Source organism: Sinocyclocheilus anshuiensis, unplaced genomic scaffold (genome assembly GCF_001515605.1).
Source record: "Sinocyclocheilus anshuiensis isolate Anshui unplaced genomic scaffold, SAMN03320099.WGS_v1.1 scaffold976, whole genome shotgun sequence".
Lineage (NCBI taxonomy): Eukaryota > Metazoa > Chordata > Actinopteri > Cypriniformes > Cyprinidae > Sinocyclocheilus > Sinocyclocheilus anshuiensis.
In genome coordinates, this window is record NW_015552538.1 from 952,718 (window position 1) to 964,931 (window position 12,214).

General features: G+C 38.2%; 1 protein-coding gene across 1 annotated transcript in view; it reads left to right on the forward strand.

Moving 5' to 3' along the window:
- The first annotated feature begins 3,243 nt into the window (after positions 1-3,243).
- thsd7ba (thrombospondin, type I, domain containing 7Ba) overlaps positions 3,244-12,214 on the forward strand; it is a 221,917-nt gene continuing 212,946 nt past the window's right edge. The window contains exon 1 of the mRNA XM_016454293.1: positions 3,244-3,305. The gene's annotated coding sequence lies outside the window, so the exon portion shown is untranslated. The remainder of the gene's footprint in view (positions 3,306-12,214) is intronic.

A 12,214-nucleotide genomic window follows, 5' to 3' on the forward strand; every position in this document is an offset into this window, starting at 1 on the left:
CAACGCACTGGATAGCTGACCAATCAGAGCACACCTCGCTTTTTTAGAACGATGAGCTTTGTAAAAATCGACGCGTAAAGATAAGCGACAGTAAAGATGACTATAAAGAATATAAGAAGATGATTTCTATTTCAAATAAATGATGTTCTTTTGAACTTTCTATTCATCAAAGAATCCTGGAAAAAATGTATCATGGTTTCCAAAAAAGTGTTAAGCAGCACAACTGTTTTCAACATTGATAATAAGAAATGTTTCATGAGCACCAGGGGCTAACGGGGTAACACAACCAGATTATGTCGTCTTTGTACTGGATTAGTTTTGTTCCACTCTACCTTACAATACTGTAGTTTCGGTGCTAAAACCTAGTTTCTTTTTGCACATAAAGCAACACACTCTGGTAATGGATGATAGAGCATGTGTAATGTGGTCTCTTTCAGCTGTCTTGTTAATTTGCTGAGTCGGAGTGTAAACCACGGCTGGGCAATACCCAGCACATTCGACCGCCTCTGCGTTTTATCTCTTGGCTTTTGTCAAACAGGCGCCGGGACATGTCCTACTTGCAAATGGGAAGTTGAAGCATCCTAAGCCATGGGAGAAGGTTCCAATTATAGCACAGCATATTTTCCTTTGGCAAAAAAGGCTGAAAGAGCAGATGGGTATCAAACAACAGTGACATGAGTTCAAGGGAGTTATCACAAACCTTGCCAATTACCGCGTTACCCACCAAACGAGAAACAATGGGCAGATTAAAGAGCCTCTTATGACTCATAGCAGTTGTTGTTTGCAAACTCTGAACTGGAAACCAATGCTGCTGTAATAATGTACAACATGATTTTCTTTTTTCCAGACTAGATGCATCATGGGTAAACCGAAGGCATTTTTTCCACAAAGAGACGTCAAATGATTTCTCTTCTGAACCCTTTTCCTCTTTCAGTTTCTTGCTCTAAATTGGCCAAAATATGGCGATTTCCTATATAGAGGTCATTAATGCATGTAGTGTTTGTGTGCTAAGGAGCCGTTTTGGACTCTTCAGAGACATTGTACATTATTCTCCGCTGGTGTGCTGCTATATTTAGAAGACAGCTTTTGTCCCGCTCAGCCTTTATGCTTGAAAGTGGTCTTCCAGGAAAATCATTTTGTAAAATTATTTTGTAAAAAACTAACTCTAGTCATGGAAAAATGCAATACTTGTGGAGGAAATTTCCAAATTATGTTGGAAGCCCTTAGGTGGTTGTGATACCAATGATGCATTCTCATTTTTTAGGCATCCAGTCTCTCTTTAATGGCTCAAACAATAACAGATGACCCCAAAAATGATAATTATGTAATCATTTACTTGTCCTCATGCCATTTCAGACCTGTTTGGTGAACGCAAAAGATGTTAGGATAAGTGGATGGTGAGTTGCACTATTGCATATTTTGAATATCTGGTTTTGATTTGAGGCAAACTGAAACCCAATCAAATTAGATATTCAAACATTCAAAATTCATTTGACAGCTTTCAATTTCTGTCAGTATATTAGCTATTTTGTTAGACTATACTGTAAAGTTCCATCCGTTAATGTTAGTTAATGCATTGGATATTCTGAACTAACAATGAACTATATTTTTGCAGCATTTATTAATTTTGCTTGATGTTTGATTTCTGTGTGTACATTTTTAACTTTTCAGGTTTTATAAATAAACTGATGTATTCTGAATGAATATTAATTAATAATGAGTAATTGTATTTTAATGCTGCAAATTCAGTGTTATTTTCTGGTGCTTTGTGACATGTTGGATATATTGGCTAACAACTAAGTTTTACTCATAGATTAAATAGGCTTTTTCAAATTAATTGCTTACACAGATGTGATTTTTGTAAGACTACTCGACTAGTCGGTTACAAAATTTCATTTTAAAAGTCAATGAAATTATTCTTGGTGGACATAATAATATTCCTAATTTTCCTAATAATTTCACATTGAACCTCCAAATGCATGTGGAAACAACATAAAGACAATATTTTCAATACTTCATATTTTAAATGTCTTTAAAATGCCGTCTTTTTACTTAGTACTATGAATGAAAGCTATTTATTTTCAATTTTTGGGATAAAATTATAGCCATTCAACAGTATAATTGAAAGCCAGGCATAAACGGCAAATTATAATTTTTTATGTATCATTTATTATCTATTAATTAAAGTGGGGAACATTTGGTATCAATATTTTTATGTGAAGATCGATCATCTTGATACAACATCAGTATCGCAAATATTGTTACAGCAAGTATTTAAAAAATGCAGAAATTAACACATTATTTTTCCCCAGCCCTGGTAATACTTCAGTTAATTTTTAATGCATTAAGTCATAATTAATCACAAATACTGTACACTAAAACTGAAAATGCTTCTCAGTGGCGTATAAAGTTCATAGCTTAATGCACATCTAATGAATTTAATTCATGTCCTGTCGAGCTAATGGACAGCAGTGCTGCTCATCGAAAAATCTTTTGTGCAGTCAGTTCCATTAAAAATTAATATACCTCACATGCAAATGTCACCCCTTGTGCACTTGCTGCTTAGATAATCCTGTAAGTGTAATTCATGTAGTAATTTACAATTTCAGTAGACACAAATACAGCAGTGCTTTAAAAAAAAACACCTAAAAGATGTTTCCAGTGCACTAAAATTAGACATTTTGGAACAATTAAATCCACATTCATTTGGATTTCCATATTGTGAAAAGGCAGAGCCGATTCCTTAACAATCAGAAATGAAGAAAACAAACCTCCGTTCCAAAGTCAATATTGAAAGCATCTCAAGGCATTGTGGAGGAATTGTCTAGAAGCATAAAAAGAGAGTGTGACAGCGAAAAGACACTTATGGATGCAGACAAGCAGTGAAAAGGGACCAAAACAATAGTGTTGCACTTCAATGAAGGGCTACCGAGCGTGTGCCATGGCTTCTGACGGCAGCGAGGGACCAGGATTGAGATGAAAATGAGGAAAAGAACATGAAGGGGAAAGAAAAGATGCGTGCGAGCATGCAGAGAAAGAGAGAGAGCGATTGTTTGGAAGGGGAGGGGGTTACTTGAGGGGAGCAGGGCTGGCTAAATAGGAATCATCCCTCTTAGCCAATGAGTTTAAAGAGAGAAGCAGATGTCACAGGAGTGAGAGGGACCACCTCCGCAAGCTTAAGCACCCTCAGTGAAAAGAGCGCAATGAGCTGTGCGCTGTCACATCGGCAGTTGCTGTCTCCTCTCTCTCTCGCTCTCACGTTCCCGCTCGCTTTCGCAGGCTGTCAGCTGGAAGCATCAGCGTAGGTAAGACTTGCATGTTATGTCTCTGCCTGTAGATTAGCAAAGGATGCCTGAATGGTCATTAAATTGTGTCTGATTTGCCATTTTGTGGGAGTTAGACGTGTTTCTCCTGATAGAGGTGCACTCACAGAAACTGAGGAGGTTCTTATGTAAGTGCCGTGGCTCAGAGCTGATTTTACGCAAACTTTGATATGAGACGAGAGGAGAGAGTCATAGCAGCAGCTCTGAGATCCGCTATTCCAGAGTGCATGGATTATAAATAAAGGAGGGCTCTAAATGAATGGAGTCACTTTGTGTGGTCTCCTAAACATGCCAGTTCAGGTGGTCCGGTCCATAGGCAGGTAAATCAGCATTTAGATGCAGCAAACCTCAGGTTAAAACGACAGCTGTGGATTTTTTTTTTGTTGGTGGTGGCTTTCACTGCGTTCAGCATGTTTTATCTTTCTCCTGACTGTAATAAACGCCTGCCGGCTCTCGCTCAAACCAGGGTCCCAACCCCAAATCTTTTTGTTCGAGGGGGGTGTGCTTAGACTAATCAATTCCATTATGTGTGAAGCAGACAACAATGTGGAAAGGTGTATGTCTAATGCAGGTTTTTTCAAAGCTGACTGTGGTTGTCAATAGTTGTTACTATCAATGCATGAGGCATTAATGCTGAATATGTGGAATATCTACAACATTTCTCCAATCAGCAAATATATTGTGGGCTGTTGTTGTTTCGCAGCGATATTTTTGTCCCAGGAGTTGGATGTTGAAGCATGTCTTTGAACTTCCATGACTCACTGATGCTTACCTGCCCTACTTTGAGAAAAGGATGATAAAGTATTATTCATACTTCATGTAGGAATTCAGATGAAAGCCTTACAATCTATTACCTGCATTGCTTTTGCCCCATTTTCTCAAGAGTACAATACTTGAAAGTTTGATCAAAATATCAGACGGGAAAATGCTTTGTGTTATTTAGTCAAGGCGACACATGGAGACGGCTGTGTGCGGCCCACATGTCCGTTTTGTGTTGCCTTTAAATGGGAGTTTTGAGTAAGTTTGATTCCTTTTCAAAAATATAGAAGATGCTGCAAACTTCTGGATTTTTTTTTCACATGCAAATGAGTTTTGTGGTGGAATACATGCGAGTTTGATGCAAATTTGGTGCAACTTTGACAACAAATGCGCGCTAACGTCAATACTTTAGTCGTCTTTTTCACACCGTCATCTTTTCTGATGAATAAATAAATTAAACTCGCCACTGAAAATAGCTCCATTTGGTCTACATACTCTCTCTATCAGTAATGTACGTGTGTGTTATATTTCATTTATACTCTTGATGCCGTGTGGAGGAAGAGTGCTGCTCTGCGGCAGCATTTCGCCTTTATCGGCGTCAACCATCAGACGTTTGATCATCTTCTCTATCTAGACGATTTTTAGCCAACCAGGATGAAGACATACCTCCCCTCTTGAGAGTCATCTCTAACTGTGATTAACCAAGCACAGCTGAGCTCTCCTGTCTCTTAGAGTTAGTGGATGTACGTTCTCTCGCGCCGTTTGTTTTCAGTTGTGGTGAATTAAAGCTGAAAATGAGAAACTGTGCTCGTGCTCATTGCTGCTTGCTCTGTTTTTGCAGTCCTTTCTGGAGGCGTCTCAGGTGTGACAATCAGGCAGAGTAATGGCAGGTGTGGACTGATGCATATTCGCAGGCTTGAATCATTCATATAAATAAGATGGAGAGCTCAGGGCCCGACTGTGCCGAGGCTCAGAGACTGGCTGTGAATCACTCTAACACCCCGTCAACTCCGAGAGCCAGCATCGGTATAAAACTAGAGCGCTTCCCTTATAGTCAACAAAGTTGTCTACAATGCTAAAGTGTGATTTGCAGTGTAGGCTGCTTCAGTGATTATACTGAGAACGGTCTAGTTTAGTTGCATTGTGTCGTGTAACTTGCTTACAGTGTTAAGGGTTTATAGAATACAGTCTGTATAAAAGAAAATTAATTGATCTCATTAATCTCAATTATCTCATTGCAATCTCAAGGTTTCCTCTTCTATAGTTTCAGATTTTGACACAAACTGCACTTAAATTTATCAAGTTAATAAAGTCTGCTATTACAAGCCAGAGATTTTAACCAGGGGTTAGAAACATTTGTTAATTCTGAGCAGAAACCTTTTTTTTTTTTTCTTACATTCGTTTTTCGGACTTGCTTTCCAAATGGTAACTGTTTACAATGAAATTAAAGAATGGTAAATAATGTGCCTTAAAAAAAAAAAAAAAAAAAGAGAGTATTTTTTTATGTTGTTAATGCTTTTATTCAGCAAGGATGCATTTACACTGATCTACAGTGACAGTAAAGACATTTATAATGTCACAAAAGATTTCTATTTCAAATAAATGCTGATCTTTTGAACTTTATATTCATTAAAGAATCCTGAAAAAAATGTGTTATAGCTTCCACAAAAAATAGTAAACAGCAAAGCTGTTTTCAGCATAGGTGATAGTGTAGTGTTGTTTTTGGCGGCCTGTTTTAATTTTAGTTTTAGTCTAGTCTTTGTGTGAAGCTGTCATTTTAGTTTTTATTAGGAAACAGAAATACTGCAAAATAATAATAATAACACGACTAAACAAGACGAAATAACGTTATAACATTTCGTTTCGTCTCGTTTTGGTCAACAAAAATGAAGAGACATTTTAGCATAGTTTTTATTTTGCAAACCACATTTAGTCTCGTTTTTATTCGTCAACAATATTGCATTATACATTTAATTATAGTCATCGTCACATGACCAGCATTTACGTTGCGTCTCGTCTCGTTTTCGTCACGTGATAAAGGTTCGTTGACGACGATATTTAGTCATAATTTTCGTTGACGAAAGCAACACTATGATAGTGGAAATGTTTCTTGTAGCAAATCAGCATATTAGAGTTATTTCTGAAAGATCATGTGACACTGAAGACTGGAGTAATGACTGCGTAAAATTCAGCTTTGCATAACAAGACGAAATTACATATTGATATTTATTAAATTGAAAACTGTTATTTTAAGTTGTATTAATATTTCACAGTATTGGTGCTTTTACTGTATTTTTGATCAAATAATGCCATCTTGGTGATCATATGAAACTTCTTTTGAAACAACCCCAAATTTTTAAATGGTAATATAATTGCATGAATAATGATGATTTATATTGATATATAACACATTACAAGTTACGTTATTCAAAATATTTATTTAAAAAAAAAAACGTTGTTCTTTTCTTTAATGAAAAATTATCAGAGCAAAATAATATCATTATTAGCTGATTTATGTTTTCTGTTACATTCTGCTAAAAATAACATTTGTTTTCAGCATTTGTTTTTTTCTCCTTAAACCATTTCTAATCCCTGATACAACTGCACACATCTCATCAGATTTTCCTAAAATCAAATTATCTGATTTATGCTGTCCATATTAATTGCATAGCTCTACATATTTACCTGTGTGTCAAAAATCGTCTTATTAATTTATTTTTGACCTAAGGAATTTTATGAGAAACATCAAGAAACATGTTTCTTTTGTCTTTGACTGCTAATTGAACATCATCTTTCTGTTAAATGTGAAACTTTAAGTTTTGGTACAAATAAGAGTACAAATCATAGTTATTTTTTTTACGCTTACTGACCCACATCAAGTTGATTTCCACCTTTTGCTGCGGCACACACAGAGCGATTGAAGTTACAACAAAGCATGAAACAATGAAACAAGACAGTGTTCAGTCAAGGGTTCTCTCTTAATACAAAAGAATGCTGTAATTTCATTGAAATACACCTCACGTGGAAACCAGCTGTTGGTATTTTTCTGCCATTGCTTGTCCATGACACCCAAAGACTAATTTGTCTGTTGATGAAAGCGATTGATTAATACTCGAATTAAATGCCGAACACATCTCCGAACGCATATCGCTGAGATGTATTGGAGCGTTTAAGGTCTTGGCAGACGTGTTCCTCTGTGAGTCGGTAATGGGCGAGGAATGCCAGGAAAGCCTGAACCCTCCCCCCCCTCACCCTCACAGATAAAAACGATGTGTCCCTGGTGGCCCGGAACATGATTTCAGCCCGTATGAGGTTTCAACAGCTTTCTCCATCTGGCTTCTGTGCAAACAGTGTTGCGCCCCTACTCCAGTGTTTATCGATTAAACCGTTCACTCTATCAGTCATCTATCGTGCTCTCCTTCCTTAGTTGCTTCTCTTAAACATCACAATTCTACTTCTGAAAATCGCAGGAGAGACAGGAGAGAAACATAGAAAGAACATCAGCAATTATCTATAAATATGTCCTTTAGCAGAACTACTGTACGTCTGTTAACGTTCCTCCTGGAACTGTCCTTGGAAAAACAAGCAGTATTATGAAAATTATGGTGATTTCCGTGGCTCACTTAGCTTGAGTATTTCTCCTCCTTGCATGTCTGCCTAACTTCAGATGACCTTTACAATCTGTGCATGTTGAAGTATAAGTACACATAAGTGCGGCCTCATCAGAAACCAGGAAATGACACGTTTTTTCCTCCTCCCGCTGTTTGTTGATGCACTGTATGTCTTCAGGGAGCTTGTTTATGGCTTCTGAACCTCACAGACTGTTTTAAAGAGGCCTGAAGTGACATTAGAAACTGAAACACATAGGGATGTAACGATTCACTCAACTCACGATTCGATTCGATTCACGATTTTGATTTCACGATTCGATTCATCTAAACTTTTCTAAAGACTGTAAGTTCCCCTCAGACATACTTTCATATAAACTCCTACCTCTAAATGAATCGTGATTTGTTTAGCATCTCAACCGATTTGAATCGTCACATATTTGAATCGATTTTCAACCGGCTCGCAGTTAATCGTTACATCCCTAGAAACACAGCAACCGAAATTAATATGGGGATTAATTGTGTTTCAGAAGGATGATGTTGACCAGTAGAGGACATTTGAATGTCTCTTTGAACTGAAAGGCTTGCTTTTTTTCTATCCAAACTAAAAAGGCAGCTCATAAGGTCTTTTTTATCTTGTTTGTGTATGCGCGCGTGTGTGTCTGTGAATCAGAGCTTTGCTTGTTACCCTACGATGATGAAAGGAAGACGAAGCCTTCGTACATACATATTCAGGTCTCTCTGTAATGGATCTATGCATGGATGCTTTAGCCGACACAAAAGCAAGGAAATAGGCATGTGGAAAGCTATTTGTCAACGACAGCTGAACTGACCAGCCTGATTCCTGTGCATTTTAATGGCCTCCTCTCCATGTGCTGCTGCCTCTGTAGTGCGTACAGGGTACAGATTGCTTTATCATTTTAAATGAAATCTACTGATGTGAAGATATATTGCCCGCAGCTGTCTCATAAATCTGTGAGATGGGATAATTTCTCTGAAGCCTGAAGAGTTTTATGAAGAAAATCTGAATGGTATTTGCTTGTGAAGAAATCGATGCCATAATGCCTAGAGTGTTTTTTTTTTCTTTTGAAACACATCAAAATTTACATAAAACTTTTAAAAGTAATCTTTAGCAAATCTCAAAATAAATATTAATTTTTAATACTGTGCATAATAACATGATGCCTACATTCGCTTACAGCATGCATTAAAAATATTTATTTTACTTTATTCATCAATCAATCAATCAATCAATCAGTCAATCAGAATCAGACAATATTGGGTATTTTACATCTTTAGCTAATCTCAAAATAAATGTCCATTTTCATACTGTATATTATAGGGATGCGCCGATCGATCGGCCGTAGATCGGTATCGGCCGATAATCACATTTTATGACTCGATCGGTACTCACTAACTTGGCCGATCTCACGAACCGATCGCAATTTGATGACGTCAACGCGTGACGACGTACATGATGCGTGGGGACATAAATGATTTGGCACCACAGTCATGTCATCGCTGGTGTGGAAATGCTATGACGTTTCGAGAAACAATGACAAATTCGCTATTTGTCGTGTATGTTTTGCATGATGATATGATGAATGGATGGTTCATTTTTAACAGCAGATTCAGTGATGTTAGAGCTGATCTGCGCCTCACTGCACACGTCTGCGGCGTGTTACGGCTCCATAGGAACCGGAGCTGATCGCGGCCGCTCTAGTCAGTCTAGTCAGTGCTTGTGTTTATCAGCCAGCCGCGGCACGTTTCTGAAGCGGCTCTCCACGCTGCTTGGCTAAAAATAGTCTGTGAGTTGTCACAGCGTGGAGGACTGAACGAAACCTCGTAGGAGCCATAAGGGGTAACGGTAACATAACACGCTGATCTTGGGCTGCTTTTAAATGAACATTTATTTATAAAACAAAATATCTTCTTTGGCCATATTAGCCTACTCAATAGCAATAACACAGGCTTTACTTCTTTTAAACTTTACCTGGAATGGCACCGTTTCTGTCACTGCAACTTCCCAATCAGGCGAACGAACACACACACACGAAATTGTCTACCTCATGAAAAAAAATTATTTAAAAAAAATGTAGTTAATATTTGCATCATTTATGGTTTATTTTATCCACCCACGACCCACCCGCAAATAATCAGAATGCATTTTTTATTACCCGACCCGCAAACTTTATCTGGAATGTAACCGTTTCTGTCACTGCAACTTCCCGATCAGGCGAACAAACACACACACGAAATCGTCTGCCTCATGAAAAGAAAAAAAAAAAAAAATGTAGTTAATATTTGCATCATTTATGGTTTATTTTATCCACCCACGACCCACCCGCAAATAATCAGAATGCATTTTTTATTACCCGACCCGTGGATATAGGAAAAGCAAAATATGTTTGCTGCGTAAAACAGACGAACTTACTGAAAATGCAAATTCATTCTCTGCCAGCAGGAGGTGCTTTAAAGCGGGAGAAACAGGTTTACCCAGTAACGGCTGTACACAAAGCAGCGCTGAGCTCACAAACGCTGCTTTTTCAGGCATATAACATGCAAGATGAAATGAAAATGACATCAAAAATGTTCTAAAGATAGTCTTCATTCAGAAATACAGTGATATAAAAACACCCGCACCTCGTTTTGATATTTAAACGTGCAGTACGTGTTCATGTTTATTCAAGGAAGCCTTTTGGAAAATCAGTCAGTTTTGATATTGTGGCGAGCGCCACAAATAAATAAATGTATGGGAAACACATCCCACAGCACAACCACCTGAGCACAACTTCAGTCTACTCATCACCTTAACTTTAACTGATAAACAAACACAGACCGGAAGTTAACTTCGGGCCAGGCGCGTGCGCCCGATGAAACCGTCTATATAAAGCTTGAAGCATCAGAATCGGCATCGGTATCGGCCGATCACCATGACAAGAAATCGGTACTCAGTATTGGTTGCAAAAATCCTGATCGGAGCATCCCTAGTATATTATAATGTTGTGCCTAAATTCATTTGTAGCATTTAATATGACTGATTTTTATTTATACATTTTTTTTTGACAACTATTTGGTTAGTTGGTTGATTAGTTAATGTTTTTTTTTTGTTATTTAGTTAAATTAGAGACAATTTTGGAAATGTAATTATTACTTTTCGTGTTTCCGATTTTTACATTTAGATTACGTTTACTGTTGTCTAAAAATCAGTTGACGTGTATCTTTAACTTAAGAGTAATGCATTTATAACATTGTTAGATGTAATTTTCAGCAAATATAAAAAAATGTTGTGCAATTTAAAATACATTATAATGTTATGCCTAATTTCACTTGTAGCATTTGAAACAATATTATTAATTTATGTATTTTACATTAACTAGCATGTAATTTAATATGTGCCATTAATGAGTTATACAGTCTGTCTGGAACAGTGGAAAGTCCCGGTGCTGTTGGACTGTATATCAGCACTTCTGGGATGCTGCTCAACCAATCAAATTCAAGGACCGGAACTAATTGTTATATTGAATACTACTATTGAATACTGGTTCTGCCCATGCATCAACAATTCCCTACATTATTTGTTTATCAAACCCAATTTCCTGCTCGAATTACACAGGACAGCACAATCTCCCGCTCTTTACAGTAAAAGCACGAGGTTGCATTTGAATGCAGTTTCACTCTGTCCTTTTGGAGGTGTCACTTTCGCCCGATATATAGATCATGTTTGTCCAGCGTGCTGTCGGCTGGCTGGTGGCACACTGTCGCCAGCTCTGGATAATTAATAGCAGAGGGAGCTGGAGGCGTGGGGTGGTTTCACTCAGACTGTACTGTAGGTGTGTGTCAATCTAGGCTGATGGGTGCTGCCTGCAGCAACATTAAGATTGCAGGCATGGACACCAGAGATACCCATTTCCCATCATGCCCTCTGACCAACAGATCAGAGGAGTCCCGGACACACAAAATGAAGCTCAACCTCTTTTAAATGATAGATTTGTGACACACAGCCTCCAGCCACTGTCTGTGTGTAGTTGTACGGCCTTTCTGTTTATGCATGTGCATAACGGTTCAGTGCTAAAACTATGGAGCTATGTGTTTTTTTAAAGCATCATAAGTCTTGCCTACCTTTTGGAACGGCATCCACAGCGTCTGGATTTTGGAACAGAACTGTAGTTGTGCAGGTCTGTGTCTGTGCTAGGTGTCTTGGTAGCAATTAGCCTAGAAAACAGAGACTGCATGACTGGATCTGCAGTCTGCTCCACACTTTTCAGTTACATCAGTCTCCCCCACCACCACTACTAGACATCGGCATGCTAATGCCGTGGCGGGTGGCGATGCGATCTCATGGGGCCTTGTGCAGTTGCTGTCTTATTGGTCCAGGGATCTCCTGGCCAGAGCAACAGGCCCTACAATCCATCCACTGACACTAAATTCAGCAGGCAAGACACTGCGGAGAAGACACCTTTATGCCCTCGGCACTGCGTAAAGCCCTGCGTGTCCATAACCTCTATTAGTTCAGGATCATAG